This window comes from Rhinoderma darwinii, chromosome 1, assembly GCF_050947455.1.
Source record: "Rhinoderma darwinii isolate aRhiDar2 chromosome 1, aRhiDar2.hap1, whole genome shotgun sequence".
Lineage (NCBI taxonomy): Eukaryota > Metazoa > Chordata > Amphibia > Anura > Rhinodermatidae > Rhinoderma > Rhinoderma darwinii.
Genome location: NC_134687.1, coordinates 314,554,424 through 314,570,487, shown reverse-complemented (window position 1 = coordinate 314,570,487; position 16,064 = coordinate 314,554,424). Strand labels below are relative to the sequence as shown.

General features: G+C 48.6%; 1 long non-coding RNA gene across 1 annotated transcript in view; it reads right to left on the bottom strand.

Moving 5' to 3' along the window:
* Positions 1–1,390: 1,390 nt before the first annotated feature.
* The window catches only part of LOC142742013 (uncharacterized), a 101,160-nt gene continuing 86,486 nt past the window's right edge, over positions 1,391–16,064 (bottom strand). The window contains exons 2-3 of the long non-coding RNA XR_012881265.1: positions 2,330–2,487; positions 1,391–2,219 (exon numbers count right to left, since the gene is read on the bottom strand). This is a non-coding gene — a long non-coding RNA (uncharacterized LOC142742013). The remainder of the gene's footprint in view (positions 2,220–2,329; positions 2,488–16,064) is intronic.

The following is a 16,064-nucleotide window of genomic DNA, read 5'->3' as shown; positions in this document are numbered from 1 at the left end:
TTTCTTACGAGTGTATACAGCCAGAAGCAACTGGTCTCAATGACAATGTGTATTTATCGGTGGATCATATTTCATTACTTATATACCATTATATAAATATAGGTCGGTGTTGTTCATCTGGTTTGTTATTTTTTAAAACTTTGATCATAGAATATATGGTTGATCTAATGTTCAATGTTTATGTCTATTTTCTGTCCTATACAATACACTAGATGTGATGTTATATTATTTGTTTTCCTTACAGCGATTGTGAGAAAGGCCTTGGTTAGGCCGAAACGTCAAAAAATACCTATCGCTTGCAATACTTTTTGATTTATACGATAACATACCATGTGCAATGAATGAAAATAAAATTCTTCCTTTGAATCAAAATAATCACTTGTCTCTTGGAGTGCTTTTGGGTTTTCTATATATCCATTAGTGGGGTACAACCCGAACCTGGATAGCACCAACGTATTGGAGTGCATCCTTACTATCTCAATCTAAACACCAGTCCCATATGTCATCGTTGCAGATGAGGGTTTTGGGCTGACAAGCCAAGTAATGCATCCATTTGCAAGAAGGGGCTTGGATGACCGTAGGCGCATCTTCAATTGCCGGCTAAGCCGAGCTCAAAGATGTGTTGAATGTGCGTTTGGCATTATGACAACCAAATGGCGGGTGTTTCTCACAATGATGCAACTGACGCCGCAGAATGTGACCAGTGTCATACAAGCGTCTGTCGTTCTTCATAACTTTAGCCGCATACATGACGCAGGGTTTGATGCTGAATATATTCGAAGAAATGCTACCACATCAATCATTCCGGGCCAAATTCCACTAGCAAAGGCACAAACATCTGGTATCCGAGTGCGTGACATTTTTGCCGAATATTTTGACAGCCCCGATGGAGCACTGCCATAGCAGGACGATGCTCTGTGAAGGGTGGCTACGTGGAGATTATTGCCACAATTTATCAGTAGTGAGGGAAAAGATAGTCATTTGGGGGGGGGGGAGTTTAGTATTAGGGACTCGCAAGACATGAGGACCCTTGACGTGGGTTGCGAGCTTATATATTTTGGGGTTTCGCCGTATTGTTTTGCTGCCAAACAACTAATTGTATGTGAACCACATTGGCATATCCAATGTTCGCAAATATAATCACAAATGCCCTTCGTGCGTCCTTTATCATAGCACTGCAAGTCCTCAGAAAAGTTTTTTTAGATTTTAGCAAAACCCCAAAAGATAGACTAATACCTCAATTATGGCATGCAACTATCTTGGGCCCTGGCCTGCATGTTGCAACGTTACCTAAGGACATGTTTGGGAAAGATTGTTACAAAACATATATGTAGGGAAACACACACACTTTTGTTGCTCCAGAAATCAACACTTTATTGTGTAGTGGGCCAACAGAACACTCCAAACAACATATAAAAAAAAAAGAACAGAACAACGCACCAACATGATGCACAATTGCGATACATGAATTAAAATTCGGCGAAAATTCCGAACCACAACGATGCTGCGGCCACAGCACTACAACTGCTGATATCGGTGGCCTGGGGAGTTGTAGCTGTCCATTTCAGCACCACTATGCTGTTCATGGGCCTGCAGAGGATGTTCCTCAACAGCATAGTGGTGCTGATGCGGAGTGTGGTAGCCCGCAGGTGTTTTCCAGGGGTCGGCTAAAGTTTTCCAGGGGTCGGCTGTAGGGTGGTAAAGGCCGGTCCCGTGCCGGCACATGACCAGGTGACATGCGGGACGGCATTGGGTGCTGGTACTGTTGGCGTGGCAAGGGGTTGGCAGGCTGGGAAGGGCCGCGCCAATGCTCAATTGTCTGGAAGCACTGGCGTGGATTGTTAGGAGGTGTGGCCGAGTCGATTAGGCCGAGTATGGGGCCTTGGAGGCGCGCCATACGGTAATCGCCGGAGTAGCGGCGCAATGCTGCTGCCAAAGGCGTCACAGCCGACCTCCTCGGCGCAGCGCCGCAGGTACTCGAGTACCCTGGAGTCCACCTGGGAACCTGCGGAACCAACACGTGGCTGCGCCTGTGCCTGGCTGCTGCCGTCGTTTTATGCGCTCGGTCCCGTGGCACCTGGGGTTGGCTGCACGCCTGTGGGGCTGGTTCTGGTGCAGTCGCCTCTGGGGTTAAGGGCAGCATGGGATGTTCTTCTTGTGGCGCCTGCACCTCCTCATGGCCAGCCTCCTCTTCAGTGTCAACAAGATTGTCACTGCATCTGTAATAAAAATGTCTAGTTAGATTCGTAACATTGCCACAAGGGACACACAACCTGTTTTGGTTGAATGACATGTGAACACAGACATTTCTTCAAAGTACACTCATTACTTATGGCCGCATCTCCATAATGTCCTTGAGGAACATCAGCTGCTGGGTGCATATGTATTTGCGCTTTTTGCTGGCACCATCACCACTGCGCCCTCTGGCACCATATTCACGGCGGAATTGATCCCGGAAGCTCCTCCACCGGGTTTTGACATCATCAACTGTAGAAAGGAACCAAAAAACAAATTTTTAAACTGACACCCGGTGACATAACCGAAATCTTCACTTGGTGGAAACTTTACCAGTCCCTTACACACCAAGATACATTATACACAAGCTAAATGATGCTGTGACACACCCGCTACGTTGGCCATTTGGAACATGTTATTAAACACAAGGATACACTACAGCATGTGTGTTTTCCATGGCATATATAAAACAATGTACTTACCGATGCTCTTGCGGTCCCGTGTGCTGGCTTTAGCCCACTCATTGTTGAAGAGGGTCTGTGGTACCTCATCCCAAGCAACCTCCTTGCCTGTGAGGTTGTGGTAGGCCTCTGCCCGTGTGTCCCACAACTGTGGCCTCTCCTGGACCAGGCAGATTAGCTTCTCTACGTCACAGGCGCGAGGCATTCCATCATTTGTCGGTGTCCACAGCAAGCTTGTGCCCAACAAGTGAGAAGCTACTTCCTGGTGTATGCGTGTTTGGGCAAGTTTGGTCAACTCATTTCCATAGACTTAACAAGTGTTGCGTGAAAAACGCAGTTCGCACAGAAGTGCTTCCGTGTGGCATGCGTGCTTTTCACGCACCTATTGACTTCAATGGGTGCATGATGCGTGAAATACGCAGAAAGAACGGACATGTCGTGACTTTTTCGCAACAGACCAATGCTGCGTAAAAATCGTGCACATGTCTGCACGGCCCCGTTCGTCTGAATAAGCCCTTACTCTCACATATTTTGTATAGCTTTACGCCATATCTCGCTCTCCTTGATGGTATGTACTGCCTAAAACACAATCTCCCCTTAAAATTTATAAGGGATTCATCCACACTCAAGTTCATGTCAGGAGTGTCGGATTTCAGAAATTAATCTTTTAGCGCAGTAAAGGCTTGCACGGACCTATATTAGTCTATGGGGCCGTGCAGACAGTTGCGTGATTTTTACGCAGCGTGAGTCCGCTGCGAAAAAGTCACGACATGTCCGTTCTTTGTCCGTATTTCGCGCATCTCACACCCATTGAAGTCAATGGGTGCGTGAAAATCACGCGCACCACACGGAAGCACTTCCGTGGGACGAGCGTGATTCGCGCAACAGCTGTCAAACTATGAATGAAAACAGAAAAGCACCACGTGCTTTTCCATTTACAAACATCCAAACGGAGTGTCATAATGATGGCGGCAGCGCGAAAATCACGCAGCCGCGCATCATATGGTGATGACAGACGGAGCTGTTAAGTGCCTTTTGCGCACGCAAAACGCCGCATTTCTTGCGTGCGCAAAACGCACACGCTCGTGTGAATTCGGCCTAATAAAGGGCCTCAGCTTGTGACGGCGATCGTGCCCGGGATCACTTCTTGGCAGGCTTTCTAAATTATTACTAAAATGCAGGAAACGCATTAATGCCTCATACCTGCTCCAGGACATTATTGATGAAAAAACTGTCATTTCATGAATAGGACTTGCTGTCCAGTAAGAACGGGTGGACGTTTTTTTTACAATGCCCATATTTAGAATGAGCCCTACAATTTTTTTTATCTCGCGGACATTGGTAGGAAACCAGACCCTTGCATAACCACATACAGGCTTTTCCATCAAAAACTGCCTCGCATAAAGGTTTGTCCGGTCGACAATTAATTGTAAATTACTAAAGCAAGATAGACCCTGCTAGCCGATGGGCATTATATTACCACAAAATTTTAAACAAATTTGCTGTTGAATCAAACAAAAAGCCCTATTTTACGGCTAGCTACATTAGTATAAGCTAAAATATAACTTTTATTAATTATTCCTAAAAGGACAATACAAAGAAGGAACACACACTTTAAAATTTTGCCAATGTTAACTGACAATGAAAGAGCTGATTGACACGTTGCTAGAAAGCACTCGTTTGGTGCGAACTAAGTGTCAGCGTGAAGACAGCGACTGCAGATACGCTGTATTGATATAGTTAGGCAGTAAATATAGCTAACTGCCAGTTAAACATTGAATTAAAAGTTAGAGAGAAGCCCCCCCCCCCCCCGACATGTTTCGCTACGAGCGTATCGTCCTCAGGGGTTCAAATGGGGCAACTCTTTCATTGTCAGTAAACATTGGTGAAATTTTAAAGTGTGTGTTCCTTCTTTGTATTGTCCTTTTAGGAATAATTAATAAAAGTTATATTTTAGCTTATACTAATGTAGCTAGCCGTAAATAGGGCTTTTTGTTTGCTTCAACAGCATATCTGTTTAAAATTTTGTGGCAATTAATTGTAAAAGCGCATCCGTAAAAAAATTAAATTTAAAAAAAATTGTGTGGGGCAAAATTTGTGGTGTCAATGTTTATGCCCAGAGTTGACATAAATTGGGGCACCTGAGGGATAAAGTTTGCTGCAGGATCCCAAAAAATTGGCGGTACTATAGGATTACTAGTTACCGCACGTGCGCCTGTGGCTTCGGCAACAGCGGCACCTTTCATAGGGGGAGTTGTTTCGGAAGCATCTGAAGCAGTACTTGTAGTCTCATCATAGCATATTTCCGCTTCTGAAGCGGTTCCTGTGTCACTGCCTGAATCAGGGCACAAAATAGCATAAGCTTGCTCTGCGCTGTAAAGTTTGTGCGCCATTCTAATACGTTTCCTTTAATAGTTTTTTTATTATTTTTTTTGTAGAATATTTTTTTTTTTAATGACATTTACTATAAAAATGTAAATAAACACTAACTAAAAAAACAGGGGGGTTATTACAATGTAATGTATTTTTCACTGTTTGTAACTATGTTTCTATTCTCTCCACAGGTCTCTGTCTCTCCTCTCACAAAACCACAAATGAGAGGAGAGACGGAGAGCAGAGGAAAGAGCCCGCTGTTTACATTCAGCGGGTGGTGATCGCTGTAATAGGGTGTTTCCAGCGATCACCTCCTCTTATCAGAGGGTCCCCTGACGTTGTTTCCAAGCCTCCAGCTGTCACCTAACAGCTGAGGTTTGGAGATATACACTCTGCTTGCAGCGCGATCTCGTTCTAAAGCGCCGCTGTGGAAAGGCGGCACTCTAGAATAAAGCCCACTAATTACCGCCGTGAAAAGACTTATCGGCGGTCATTAAGGGGTTAATAAGTGTGGCCATGAGTTTTTATGTGATATTTATATGGGCGCCTTTGCCGCAACAGAAGAGGCCGTACCGCAGACAAAAAGAAAATAAGGGGAGGCCTCCATGACTGAAATAGATGGGAGGGACTCAGAGTTGGCTGGCCTATGAGAGATTAGGTTAAGGATAGGAGGAGGGCTTGGGGGATTAGGGGTGGGGATTGAAGGGGATGTACCTGTTTCCTGTTGTGCTCTTCCCTCTCTTCGCCATGACACAGAAGCAGGAGCATGTCTTACATCCCTGCTGCATCTGACGAGGAGGCGATGGAGCTGCTGCGGGCCGTGGCAGCCTCTCAGGGTCCGGGATGGCTCGGAGCACGAGTGGCGACGCTGCTGCAGGGACAAGCGGCGCTCCGGTCCAGGAGCGGGCAGAGTCGTCGGGAGCGGGCGTGGAGCGCTCCACCATGCCGATGGTCTCGGGGCTGCTGGAGCAGGCCGAGGTACAGGACCGGCATGCCAGGGGGACGGGCAGGAGAAGAGGAGAGCCCATCTCCCCCGTGACTCAGGCCAGGGCTGGCACTCCCGGCATGACGCGCAGCACGAGGCGCTCGCGACCGCACGGCTAAGTCCGGAAGACATCCCGCGAGCGCGGCGGTGCAAGAGGAGCCCCTCAGTGGACCCTTCAGGCCAGACCCCAGGGCGGCCTGCCGCTGCTCTTTCGTCTGGTCCCGGGAGGAATCCCAAAACGCGGCAGCGCCCGGCGGCAGCGGCGAGGAGGACGCGGCCTTCACTTCCGGCCACACCCCCTCCTTCTTCTGTACGTGGTGGAAGGGCAACGGCGACCCTGCATGGCGATGTGCCAGCCAGAGGGTCGGCTCATGGTGACGACGAGCGGGCAGTGGAGGTGGACACGAACAGAGGATGCAGGATGAGGTCGGTGGTTGGAGTGCCAGGGACGGAACAGCGTGGAGCTGGTTCAGCAGGACGGATGAGGCAAGAACTGGAGCTCGGCCAATTGGATGATGCGATGTCGCCCCCCCTTTTCTCAGACGGAAATTGGAATTCCCCGTGCACACACTGCCAAAGCGGACAGCGCCAGAGGGAGTCCGGAGCATTGGAGGACGGTGAGCGGCGGGCCTCTGCACGTGGACATGGGGGTCCGGCTGATGGGTTCACAGCCCCTGGGCAGCCTGGTGAGTTGACACCTACATTACCTTTTCCAGCTTTATTGATGTCGGGTATCAGTGTAGAGTGCGTCGCGGCAGAGTCGGGGGCCCCGGGGTTACAGGCGGGTGCAGGGGGGGATAGTTTGACGGAGTTAGTGGGTTGTTTAAAGGTGTTGGTGGGGCGGCTAGGCGGTTTCCCTTCCCAAGAACCGGCAGGCGTGGCGCCGGCCGCGGTGTGGGGGGGCAGCGTTGGTAGCGCTCCGGTTCTTCAAACCGGAGGGGGGTTAACCGCGGGGGTAGCGGTTGCAGTGGCGGCGGCGGTTCAAACAGACTCGCCAAAGGAAGTGGATAGGGTGCGTCTGGATAATCGCGCGCGCGGGGAGGTTTATGTTTGTTACGAGGGCCCGTTAGGGGAGCATTTGAAGCAGGAGGTTAAAGAAAGCATTTGGAAAGATGAGTATGTGGTGATCTTTTCCCTGCTTCCGCTGGAGAAGTTTAACTTGGATAAGGTGAAGCGGGATGAAACAAAAAAGGACGAGGAAGAAAAGAGACGGTACAGGTTGATTCCAAAAACATTTGTCAATTGGATGCAGGCTTTTGCAATTTTGGCGAGTGTTATTGGAGAAAAGGCGCCGGATAATTGTTCCGGCTTGTTTTGTTATTTGGATGCGGTGGGGGAGGCACATCGGGTTTATGGGGGCCAGGCTTGGCTTCGTTACGATGAACAGTTTCGGCAGCGGAAAGCGGTGCGGCCGAATATACGGTGGGGTCATAAGGACATAGCCTTATGGTTGAAAGTGACGGCACTTTATAAGCAGGGGCTGTCCTCTCCCGGGAGCGGGAACGCAGCAGGAACTTCCGGCGGAACTAGTCAGGACTCAGGTTCCAAATTTGGGACGTGTTGGCAGTTCAACGAGGGGCAGTGTAAATTTGGAGCAGCGTGTAAATTCAAGCATGTGTGCTCACACTGCAGCGGGCAGTCGCATGGAGCGTCCAAATGTTTTAAAAAGGGTAAACGACAGGGGGGGAGCCAGCGGTGCGTCTGGTTATGGGGGAGACTCCGGTGAAGCTCATAAAGATGGCCCCCTTTCTAAGTAAATACCCCAATAAGGAGGGGGCGCGGTTGATTAGTTTAGGTTTTGGTTCCGGTTTCGTTATTCTGCCCCCTTCGCATGAGGTCCCTTTCACGCGGCGCAACCTTAAGTCGGCGTATCAGCATGCGGGGGTAGCCTCGGAGAAACTACGGAAGGAGATTGATCTGGGCAGAATGGCGGGCCCTTTTAGCATGATCCCAGGTCCGGGTTTGGTGGTGTCGCCGTTAGGGGTGGTTCCGAAACGGGAATGTAACAAATTCCGGCTCATTCAGCATTTGTCCTTCCCAAAAGGGGCGTCGGTTAATGATGGCATCGACCCGGACCTCTGTTCCGTGATTTGATGCGGCGGTAGCGTGGGTACGTGGTTATGGAAGAGGAGCTCTGATGGCAAAAACTGATATTCAAGCGGCGTTCCGTTTATTGCCGGTCCATCCGGACAGCCAGCGGTTGTTGGGATGTTATTGGGAAGGGGGTTACTACATTGATCGATGCCTTCCCATGGGTTGTTCGTTGTCGTGCGCGTACTTTGAGGTTTTTAGTTCTTTTTTGGAATGGGTAGTTAGGGAGGTCGCCGGGGTGGAGTCAGTTATTCACTATCTCAACGATTTCTTGTGTGTTGGCCCGTCGTGTTCGGGGGTTTGCGCAAATTTATTGGAGACGGTCAACTGGGTGTCGCAGGAGTTCGGGGTACCCTTGGCTGTGGAAAAAACTGAGGGTCCAGTGACGACCATTTGTTTTTTGGGAATTACAATAGATTCCATAGCAATGGAGTGCAGATTGCCGGAGGATAAGTTGGGGGATTTGCGGTTAGTAGTGGAACGAGCGTGTCGGATTAAGAAAATTACACTACGTGATTTGCAGTCCTTATTGGGGAAGTTGAATTTTGCTTGCCGCATCATGCCGATGGGCAGGGTTTTTTGTCGGCAGTTGGCAGCGGCGACGGCGGAGGTTGGGGAACCCCACCATTTCATTCATCTGGCGGCGGAGCACAGGGAAAATTTGCGGGTCTGGCTCCATTTTCTGGCACAGTATAATGGGCGCTCTCTTTGGATGTCCCGGGCGTTGGATAGCTTTGATTTGGAATTGTTCACTGATGCGTCCGGGGCGGTGGGGTTTGGGGCGTTCTTCAAAGGTCAATGGTGCGCGGGAAAATGGCCGGTTGCGTGGGTGGAGGCGGGCCTGAGGCGTAACTTGGCCCTACTCGAACTGTTTCCCATCGTGGTCACCATTTGGGGAGACAGGTTCCGGGATAAAAAAGTGCGTTTTCATTGCGATAATCTGGGGGTGGTGATGGCTATAAATAATACTTTGGCGTCGTCCCCTCCAGTGGTTCGCTTGTTGCGTCAGTTGGTGCTTGCCTGTTTGAGTTTAAATGCGTGGGTGGTGGCAGGGCATGTTCCGGGGGTGCAGAATTGTATTGCTGATGCGCTTTTTCGCTCGCAGTGGGATCGTTTCCGTCATCTGGTCCCGGACGCGGAGTTAACGGGGGTGGACTGTCCCAGTCATCTGTGGGAGCTGGTATCCAGGCGGCAGGTGCCTTGATAAAACGTTCGCTGGCCAGTGCGACGTGGTCGTCGTATGCTGCCGGATGGAGGCAATGGGAAGAGTGGGTGAGATCTTTGGGTGATGTGTGCTCTGATGATGATAGGATGGTGGCCTTGCTGTTTTGGTTGGGGGACGCATTTGCCCGGGGTTGCACGGTCGCTAAGGTTAATCGCTTCGTGGCGGCCATTGCTTTTGGTTGTAAATTACGGGGGTTAGTGGACATCACGAAGCGTTTCTTGGTGGGCCAGGCATTGAAGGGGCTGAGATGGGGTGTAGTGGTGAGAGATAAGAGGCGTCCCGTGTCATTTCAATTGTTGTGTTCGCTGGAGGTGGTGGTGTGGCAGGTGTGTCGTTCAGAGTATGAGAGCAAGCTTTTTCGGTTGGCTTTTGCGTTAGCCTTTTTTGGAGCTTTTCTGGTAGGGGAATTGGTTTCGCCTAGTTCGGTAAAAGCGGGGGGTTTGCTGCAGGATAATGTCGATTTGTATGAAGACAGGGTGGAGATAGTGTTGCGACGGTCGAAAATGGATCAGGGGGGCGGGACGTCGAGTGGTTTTGTTGGCGGTCCCAGGAAATCTGGTTTGTCCAGTGTTGTGCATCAAGGAGTACTTGGAGGGTTTAGATCTCTCGGACACGCCATTGCTGCGGCACGCTGATGGCAAGTTTCTGTCGCGGTATCAGTTTATCTCGGTTTTCAGAAAGTGTCTAGTGGCTAGCGGGGTGCAGGCGGAGCAGTACTCGTCTCATTCTTTCCGTATAGGGGCAGCGACGGAGATGGGGTTTGGATGATGCAGGCGTGCGGCGGATAGGGCGTTGGGAGTCTGCGCGTTTCCGTTCTTATGTTCGCTTGCACATGTTGTGATATGGTAATGTATAACATGTTCCGGGTGTGTGCGTTTCCGCCTGAGTATTAATTGTGCGCGGCAGCGAGCGGTGGTGCGTGTATGTTCTCCATTTGTTTTTCAGGCCGTGACTCATGCATGGTGTGGATTATGGGACACTCTTTTGTGTACTGGGGTGCCCTTCACGCAGATGTACGGCCGGACGGTCGACAGTTCAGGATTCCGCGGGACGCGGCGGTCGTGAGGTGGATGGGTATACGGGGAATGACATGGAACAGGGTATTGCCTGAGTTTCACAATTTTGTACTGCTTGACAGGGCGCCGGAGGTGCTGGTGTTGCATGTGGGAGGCAACGATTTGGACCTACGCCCTTTCCGGGAGTTGGTACGGGACGTCAAGCATGATTTGCTCTGCTTATGGGCAACTTATCCTAATTTGGTGACGGTGTGGTCCGAGATGGTTCCTAGGAAGAGCTGGCGGATGGCTCGTTCGGTGGGAAAAATTAACAAGGCTCGCATTAAGGCTAACAGGGCCATATCGAGCTTCATGGCGCGTAATGGTGGGGTTGCGGTGCGCCACTGGGATCTGGAGGCTGGGACAGGCAGGTATTGGAGAGAGGATGGTGTGCACCTCAATGATGTGAGGATGGATATGTGGCGTCTGGCTTTGACTGATGGAATTGAGCGAGCGGTGGGAGTGTGGAGGAGCTCGCAGGCGTGAGGTGGTCAAGGCCTGTTTCGCTTTGGCGGGGGGGGAGAGTCCTTGAAGTAGGTCATAAAAAGTGGTGGGGGGGAATGCATCACGGGATGCACCCCCAATTAGTCGGCTTCTTAGGGTGTTACCCCTTTTGAAAGCTGGGTTATATATATGGTGGTCATCTGCAAAAGGTAATTGGTGCCCCCGGGCCGGGTTACGGCTGGGGGTAAGGTATTGGTGGGCAGATGGCCAAAATTAAGTATCGGTGGCTTCAAGGACTTGCCCCTGTCATTCTGGTTGGTTAATAATGTTGTGACCCTGATAGGGTCGCAGTGGGTTATTTAATGTTATGATGAATCCCTTTTTGGGGATTCAAAAGTTATGGTATTTAAAAATTCACTGTTATTTAAATAATAAACGGCTGCTGTGGCCATTAAAATTCAACTCTGTTTCAGTGTCTGCTTTGGGAAGGGTAGTTTTTACTTAAGGGGAGAAGTGACTCGACTTATTTGAGTCATGCAATAGCAGTTTTGAAAATCAACATTTTCCTAAAACACCTACCATGTGCAATTTTTAATACTGGTGGAAGATAGACCTTTGGCCTCTTAGGCACAGGGCCTGGGTACAACTGCTGCCTTTGTACCCCTTACAGCAATACCCCTGATGGGCACTGTTTCTAATGGAAACTAAGACCCCTGTTACATATAAATACATGTGGCTTTTTCACGTGTTGCTTTCTGCCGCACCGCATTGTAAGCCCTTGCAACGATTTATGAAGCACAATTACAAGACATTAGTAAAAACATTGAAATCAACACCACAAAAAAACAGCACATCAGGTAATTATCATGCACGTCGCGTCACTATGTGGCAATGTACACAGGGGATTGGCAGCAGTGGAGCAACGGGTCATGTTGTGAAAGGAAAGATTTTAAAAAATGCAAACAGACTTATTTCTCTATAGCAAGCACAGTTAGGCCGGACTCCCACGGGGCGGATACGCTGCATAAAACTCATGCAGCTTGTCCGACCTGGAACTTGCAGTGCATTCTGTCTGAAAAATCGCACCACATCCACTGAGAAAGAAAGCCATTCATTCTTACCCCCTTCCTCCTCTGACATCTGCTCCGGCCTCCCTGGATGACGTTGCTGGCAATGTGACGCTGCAGCCTGTGATTGGCTGCAGTGGTCACATGGGATGCAATGTCATCCCAGGAGGCCGGACTGCAGGAAGCAGGAGGGTGTTCTGGGTAAGAATACGCTGCAAAAGTCGCAAACACTTGGCTTTCTGTTGCAGGTTTTGCATCCCCATTGAATTCAGTGGGGAAAACCTGCAACGGAAAATCATCAAAAATGCAGCATAAATTGATATGCTGCGAAATTAATTTCACAGGTCAATTTATTAACGTTTACGCTGCGTTTTTTTTTTCGCAGCGTGGGCATAAGATTTTCTAAATCTCATCCTCTTTGCTGCTACTGTAAATGCTGTGGAATTTCCGCACAGAATTCCGTTGAGGAAATTCTCAAGCGATTACGCTACGTGGGAACCCGGCCTTATAGGGTTTCCTGGGATTCACCAAAATCTCAGAGAATTCCTTTAAAGTAGATCTGTCCGCTTAATATGCTTCCCTGTGTAAGGGCAGCATATTACAGCTACAGATCCATATTACTAGTAGCCAAAACACAAAAATGCTGTGCCGTTTGGCTACTAAGAGCGCTAAAAGAATACTCCGGTCTTAGGCTCCAAGCACACGACCGTTTTCGATCTGTGATATACGGTCCGCATGTCGGCCGCATTTCCCGGACTGAACACACTGCAGGGAATCAGGCTCCTAGCATCATAGTTATGTACTATGCCAGGAGTCACTGCCTCGCTGCGGGAAAACTGTGCCGTACTGTAATCATGTCTTCAGCATGGGACACTAGTTCCGCAGGGAGGAAGTGACTGCTGGCATCGTACATAACTATGATGCTAGGAGCCCGGGTCCCTGCAGTGTGTTTGGTCCGGGAAATGCGGCCCCCATGCGGACCGTATATCACGGACCAAACACAGTCGTGTGCATGGGGCCTATGGCCGGATTCACATGAGCATGTTCGGTCTGTGATATACGGTCCGCATGTCGGCCGCATTTCCCGGACCGAACATACTTCAGGGAGCCGGGCACCTTGCATCATAGTTATCTATGTCCCTGCCTCGCTGAAGGAAAACTGTCCCCTACTGTAATCATGTTTTAATTAAAAGTCAAGTGTGTTTGGTTCGGGACATACTGCCGACAAACGGTCCGTATATCACGGACCGAACATGCTCATGTGAATCCGGCCTTATAGTTTATGTGTCAGGTGTATTTATGAGAAGAGTGCTCTGCCAGCCTCATCCGGCCCCTCAGAGCGGTGATGGACGTATAAAGTAAACCCCTATAAAAGATTAATGCATACAACTCTTTATGTACTATAGAGACAAGAGCAAATGTGCAACAATTATCACTCCAAATAAGTAAGAAAATTAGAACCCACAGAGAAATTCCACTTAAATCTGTATTCAATATATTACATTTATATAATACAAACTACAGCAAAGTATTTGTGGCAAATGCACAAAAAAAAAAGTTACTGAATTGAGCAAATAAATGATAACTATTATTATAACACTCAGTATCTGATTTTTATCTCTTGTGTCTGCAGACACAAAATGCCTACCATAACTCTACCTCTAGAGTTATAAAATGAGTTACAGCAACCCCGACAAAGATGTAAACCATTCATAGTGTCTATATAAGATCATGTTCACACATGGCGAAATTCTGCAGACACTGTCCGCATCAATGCGTTGCAGATTCCGTCGCGCCTTTGCCTAAAATGTGAAGTAAAATGCTGCGGATTAGTCGTTGCGTATTCAGGTGAAGAGTACATCCTGCTCTCTTTTAAAACATTCCATCTCAGTCTAGCTATAGACCTCGAAACGCATAGGCCCAGCCGGAATGATGAAATATCCTGTTTTCGAAAGCAATCCGCAACGCAACACACATAACATCTGCGGATTTCATTGCGTAATTTTGCAACTCCATTGAAGTCAATGGAGAAATTCCGCCACAAGTACACATCAAGTCCGCAACAGCCAGTGTATGCTGCGGACACCAAATTCCGCACCGCAGCCTATGGTCCGCAGCGGAGTTGTCCGCAACGTCTGCACGAAGATAACTAAAAAGGTGTGGAAACCAATGGACAGACTGTCTGCTGCGAATTTCCAGTGCGGACTGTCCACAGCGGAATTCCACAGCAATTTCGCCACGTGTGAACATGCGCTAATAGTGCCAGACACAATGTCCATAGAATAATGCCGGTCACAGTGAAGAAATAAATGTACTAGCAAAAGTGACCATATAATAGTTCCAGCTACAATGCCTCTAAAATGCCAGCTAAGCATAATGCTAAGCACAGTGCCTCAAAATAGTGACAGTTAGGCCGGATTCACAAGAGCGTGTGCGTTTTGCGCACGCAAAAAACGTGGTGTTTTGCGTGCGCAAAAGGCACTTAACAGCTCCGTGTGTCATGATCTTATGGTGCGCAGCTGCGTGCTTTTCACGCAGCCGCCATCATTGTGACACTGTTTGTATGTTTGTAAACCGAAAAGCACGTGGTGCTTTTCTGTTTTCATTCATACTTTTCACTGCTGTTGCGCGAATCACGCGCGACCCATGGAAGTGCTTCCGTGTGGTGCGTGTGATTTTCACACACCGATTGACTTCAATGGGTGCGTGATGCGCGAAAAACGCACAAATATAGGACATGTCGTGAGTTTTACGCAGCGGACACACGCTGCGTGAAAATCACTGACTGTCTGGACAGCACCATAGACTAACATATATCACGTTCGTCTGAATAAGCCCTTAGGCTGAGTTTACACGAGACGCATACGCTGCATAAAATCACGCAGCGAATCCGTCCTGTGCACCGCAGGGAATTCCGATTGAATAACCGCACCAAACTGGGGTGCAGTTTTTCGCCTGGAATGTCTGCTACGGAAAAACTGTAGATTGGCTGCAGCGGTCACATGGAATGAAATGTCATCTTAGGAGGCCGCGCTGGAGGAAGGAACACAAACTTCTGGGTAAGTATCAGGCTTTTAATTATTATCTTAATTGCGTGTTTTGCAGCGGGATCGCTGCGAACCCTCCGCAAACAAATGCAACAACTGCTATTTGTTGCGGGATTGAGCTCCCTATTGAATTTAATGGGGAATTCCCACAACAAATAACCAACGTTTCCGCAAATACAATTGACATGCTGCGGAATAAATTTCCACACCGCAGGTAAAAAAAAATTCTGCTCAGTATTTATGCAGCGTGTGGACGAGATTTGTTCAATCTCATCCACTTTGCTGCTACTGTATTCTGCTGCGTTTTTTAAAATGCTACTACGTAAATACTGCGAAATCCGTTGTGGAAAAATCTGCAGCATAATACAGTAGCAGCAGAGTGGATGAGATTTGAACGAATCTCATCCACACGCTGCATAAATGATGAGCAGAAAAAACACTGAGAAATGGACCTGCGGTGCGGTTTTTTAGTCTGCAGCATGTCAATTGTATTTGCATAATCGCTGCTTATTTCTTGTGGGTTTTCCCCTTTGAATTAAATGCTTTTTGCTGCAGAAAAGCAGCGATTCTGCCGCCAAAAACGCAAGTCAGAAAAAAAAAAATCCCAGAATTCGGTGTTTCTTCATCCAGGCTGGCTTCCTGGGATGACGTTTCATCCCATGTGACAGCTGCAGCCAGGGCTGCAGAACATCATGAAGTCAGGAAGTCGGAGGGATGCGTCGTCATGGTAAGTATCGATTTTTTTTTTTTCTGTGCAGTTTTCTACAGCAGATATTCCGGACGAAAAACTGGCCCACAATTTGGGGCGTTTTTTTGGGCCGGAATTCTCGGCGGGTCACCGGGCGGATACGCTATGTGCTTTTACGCAGCGTATCCGACCTGTGTGAACATACCCTAACAGTATGAAATATAAAACTTTTGTACTAATGCCACACCAGATTAGGGTTATACACCTGTATTCACATGAGACAGAAATGTTGCAGATTTCCTGTGCAAATTTCTGTCTGGGAAATCCGCAGTGTATTACAGTCTCAGCTATGTGAACAAATTTCGTCCACTTGCCGCTGAACATTTTCTGGAC